Consider the following 4,594-nt stretch of genomic DNA (forward strand, 5'->3'; position numbering starts at 1 on the left):
TATAAGGAAACAGCCCCTGTGATTCAGTTATCTCCCAGTGTGTCCCTCCCATAACATGTGGGAATTATGGGAACTGTAATTCAAGATGAGATTTGGGTGGGGACACAGCCAGACCACGTCACCCCGGCTGTGTTTGTCCGACCTATCAATAATAATTTAATTGTACACTTAAAAATAACTAAAAGAGTATAACTGGATTGTTTGTAACACAAAGGATAAATACTTGAGGGGATGGGTTTTCCATTATGTGATTATCATGCATTACGTGCCTGTACCAAAAATAGCTCATATACCCCATAAACATATACACCCGCTGTGTTTCCACAAAAATGAAAAAAAAATACAAAAAAAAAAAAAAAAAAAGATCTAGGTGTCTGGATCCACCTTCTAGGGTAGGTTTGCATGGATCCAAGGGGTGAAGGTTGAACCCAGCTGATTCATGGTACATCAGACACATGACATCCTTCTTCTATATCCATGTCCCCAACTGTAGCTCTGCCAGGGAGTTCCAAGAAACCAGGAAGGAGGGTTTTGTGCTAAGATCTGTCTTTTGTCCATTTAAATTACAATACTGGAATAATTGTGTATGTGTACAAACTGTCATAAGTGTACTTAAATGGTACCTTTCCCATGTGCTAAAATTACTTTTCATTATGACCTGTTTGTACAGCATTTGAACCAAATATCTCAGCTCAAAAATGTAAACGTGTTTTTATTTTTGTTCTGCAGGTTAGGTCAGCAGACGTCTGAAATAAATATGATTGCAAGGGTGAAGGTGACATGATTTACTTAAATCAAGCAATTTCTCCATTAAAGCATTGAAGCCTCAACTCATAAAGTCACTTTTTACCAGATGAACTGTAAGGTTGTCCAGCATTTGTCATATTAGGCAATTTGAAAGGAAAGAACAATTATAAAAATGAATGTAATTCTCGGTTGAAGAAAAAAAAATCCAGTTTTTGCAGCAGGGGGTGGTTAACTTTCCACAGATTAAAAACAGGTTTCACAGCAATTCTGCTGCTATAACATTCTACAATTAAAACATAAGAAGAAACAACTCTGGTGCCAAAGAAGACAGTTGTGGGAATTAGTTTGTTTGGGGACAGGGAGGCAGGTTCCCCCTGCAGCATCAAAGGTTATTTTCTTTCCCCTAGGAACAGCACTGTTGCCATAAATGGTGCTGGTTTGCTTCCAACCCCCTTTTCTGAGCTGCTTTCAATTAGCAGGGATTATTAAACTGGAAACGTTTTAAACTGCTGCCGAAGCGGCTTTCCGGCCTTATGAGCTGAGGCCTCATGAGCGGAGCTAGAGGCATCACAATAAAAGCTGATTGATTAGGGAGGAAGGCACTGATAGCAACTGATGCCCAGTGTCATGTTCTATGCGTTTCACAGCCTTCTCTTCCCCCACCGAACTGTGCGTCTTCATGGGGAGTATGACTTTGGCTTCTCTCTCTGGTGCCTTCTGCAGCCTGGAGGCTCTCAGCTTCCATTTCAACCACCTGACCTGGGCCAGCCATATCTCCATGCCCCATCTCCCACCTGGACCCATAGCTAGGGTGGGCAGATCCCAGAGGCAAGGCTCTTGGATTTCTGCGTGAGTGGCCTTTTTCTCTTTGCAGTTTGATTGTCGGGACATCAGACTAACAGCGACAATAACACATCTCTGCAAAATATAGGCCACAGAGCGTTGGTGGAGGTAGAGGTGGGGGCAGGTGTCTGTGTCTTGATGAAGGGTTTCAAAGATGGAAGGCATTTCCCCAAAGTTTGATCGTCCATGACCTTGTCCTCTAGTGATCTTTCTTAAAGTTTCTTGTATGCATACCTGATTTCTTCAACTAAATTAACTAATTTATTTGATAACACATAGTACTTGGTTAGCACTGTGCTACATTTTTAAAGGCATTTACTTTTTATGTTTAATTCTAGCAACAAATCCCTGATTTGTTGGTAGAACAGGTATAGTTAACAGCCCGATTTTACAGATGAGTAAACTGAGGCCTGTGGGTGGGAAAGGCTGACTTCAAAATGAGGCAGAACACTTCACTACTGTATTGCTTCTTGCATTAAACCTGTTCCTGCTCTGAGTGAGGGGGGTGGAACAGATCCTCTATTCCTCCCCAGGTCATTCACTACTTTAAAAAACAAAAATCATGGATTCTTTTAATACATGCTGGTTGTGTGTGTCCAAGCTCTGAAGATGGTGGTGGACTAGTCAGACCAGCTGCCTCCTCTTGTTGGGACAGGGCTCATGCCCCAGCTCTGTTTCTGATCAGTTTGCAAGGAGAATGCATATACCCACATTGCCACTTACCACGAGGAAGCTCGGCTTCTCAGCGTTGCCTAATTGCTTGAGTTGTAAAGGTTCAGCAACCCAGCTTGTGTCGAGTGGACTGGAAAAAGGAGATGGGGTCTACTTTTGGTTATGCAGTGGGCTGCCTTCAAACCGCCTCCCCCCTCTCCTTTTCTGGCAGAAAGGGGCTGGAGTGAAGGTGCGGGGTGGGTGCTGGGGAGTGGCAGAAAGCGGTTTCCCTAGGGGCGGGGCCCGGGGTGAGGCCGACCACAGTTATTCCAGGATTATGACTCAAAGCACACCAACAAGAAGCATTTATTACCTCCGAAGTAGTGCTGGCTCTGTAGTGCTGAATGGAGAGGTGAGGTATTGCAGCTGTTATCTTTTGAACTAACTGCTATTGCGTGTCCCATGACCAGCCGTGGCAGGGTTTTTGTTCCCATGAATGAATGGGCTATAAATCTGTCGGAGCTGACAGTAGCAGCAGTACTAGAGGGTGTAAAGAGAAAATGTGCAGAAGAATCTTGTGGTCTTTGCTTGCCTGGAAAATGAGTTCAATAAAATGGAGGTGATCAGTGCTTATTTATAGGGCAAACTGATACATCCAGCATTGGCCGTCAGAACCTAACTTAGTGTTTTCTCATTTACAGTCACTCTGCTGTAAAGCGCATCTGTGCACCGAGGGCACTCGTGGAGCTTCCAGCAATTGCAGCGGTGGAAGAAGTAGAGGAGACACTTGCAGATAAAGGGGTGTTTTCCTCTCTCTTTCTAAGCTTCAGGAGCCTTCAGAGGTAGCTGTCTGTACAGCTGTAGTTTGAGGTTGGTTTGTAACAGGCAGGAAAACTCAAGGCCGAAAACAGTTCCTTATTTACATTTCAGTTTTGAGGGTGAATGGCAGGAAATGGGATAAAATTAATCGCCATTTTCAGGCCCCCAAAACAATAAATTCCAGCAGCCATAAATTTGGAGCTGGGTTAAGTACTGAAAACAATTTATTGCTAATTTTTCCCTTAATTGCATTCCCAAGAAGAAGGGTTTGGTGCTTACTAGTGGCATTATTATATAAAAATTATTCGTTAGAAAGCACAGTGAACAGTAAATCAGAAGCTTTACCTGAAACAGGGTCAGGGTTCCTCACAATTCATCCTCACCCTCACCCAGCCTGTCTCCAGCGAGGTCTTCAGGAAAGAAAAGGATCAGGGAAAATGCTCCCGCTGTCCCCTCGCCCCTCCTCCGTGACACTGTGCGCAGATTAGGTGTTGATTCAATAAGATGCTTCACCTTCTAAAAGTGATAGTGTGAATCACGTGTGGAAGCAGAGGGGACGTAATGGAACATCACTGCACGGCATCCCTGCCTCATTTAATTTGTTTTGAGGCTGCTAGCCGTGTCAGGCTAACTGCACTTGAGGCCAGTCAACAGCCTGACCCTGTTGGTGGAGAAAGTTGAAAGACAGTGGCATGGTGTCAGAAGCTGGTGGGATGAAGTCAACATCCGTTCCCATCTCCCCTTGGGAGAGCCATGTTCCAGGGTGAGCCTCCTCTGCAAAAAAGGACTTGTTGGGACTGGAGGTCTGAGAGCTGGGGCTGGCCTTGGGGAAGAGAATCACTGCAAGTCATTTTACACTATGCGGGAGACTTGCTGTCCTTTGGTTGTTTGATAGGCAGACTTTGCTCAGATGCGGATGGTGAGATGTCATCTTCATGCAAATGCCATCTATGTTCCTTCAGGCCTACAGCAGGCCATGGGTGAGAACTCACCTGCTTAGATCAGTCTCCTTGGCATTTTACAGGCAAAGAGAGAGTGATGGCTTTGCCATTCCAAACCAGCCATAGGTGGAGCCTGTGCCCATCGGAGAGCTCCTGGAGGTTGAAACTGCAATTCTGACGGCGATTTGGGGAAGAGCCAATGGGTGCCAAGTGTTTATGACGTGACAAGTACATCTGCATCATGGATGGTGAGGTCAGTGGGAGCGGTTAGATGGAAGCTCTTCTGTCCCTTCCATAATGGCATCTGTCATCTCAGGCCCACAATGGCTATGATCGTGGGAGGAACCCCCCCCGACTGCTTGGGGAATGCTCCCACTGCTGGCCAGGGTGGGAGAATGGCAGGAAGATTGTGAGGGAGGGGCAGGGCATCAGGGGCACTGACAGTCTTTCCAGGAAACTGACAAGATGGGGAAAGTACACACTTCAGGACCAAACAAAATGGCACATTCACAGGGTCCTTCCTCCCTCCTCCCTTCTCCTTCCTCCCTCCTCCTCATCCCCCTCCCTCCTCCTCATCCCCCTCCCTCCTCCTC

The 4,594-nt window shown here is 45.9% G+C and overlaps 1 long non-coding RNA gene across 1 annotated transcript in view; it reads left to right on the forward strand.

Annotated features, from left to right (window-relative positions):
• The first annotated feature begins 1,392 nt into the window (after nt 1-1,392).
• LOC111553895 overlaps nt 1,393-4,594 on the forward strand; it is a 3,723-nt gene continuing 521 nt past the window's right edge. The window contains exons 1-2 of the long non-coding RNA XR_002735109.1: nt 1,393-3,823; nt 4,085-4,254. This is a non-coding gene — a long non-coding RNA (uncharacterized LOC111553895). The remainder of the gene's footprint in view (nt 3,824-4,084; nt 4,255-4,594) is intronic.

This window comes from Piliocolobus tephrosceles, chromosome 21 (genome assembly GCF_002776525.5).
Source record: "Piliocolobus tephrosceles isolate RC106 chromosome 21, ASM277652v3, whole genome shotgun sequence".
Classification (NCBI taxonomy): Eukaryota; Metazoa; Chordata; class Mammalia; order Primates; family Cercopithecidae; genus Piliocolobus; species Piliocolobus tephrosceles.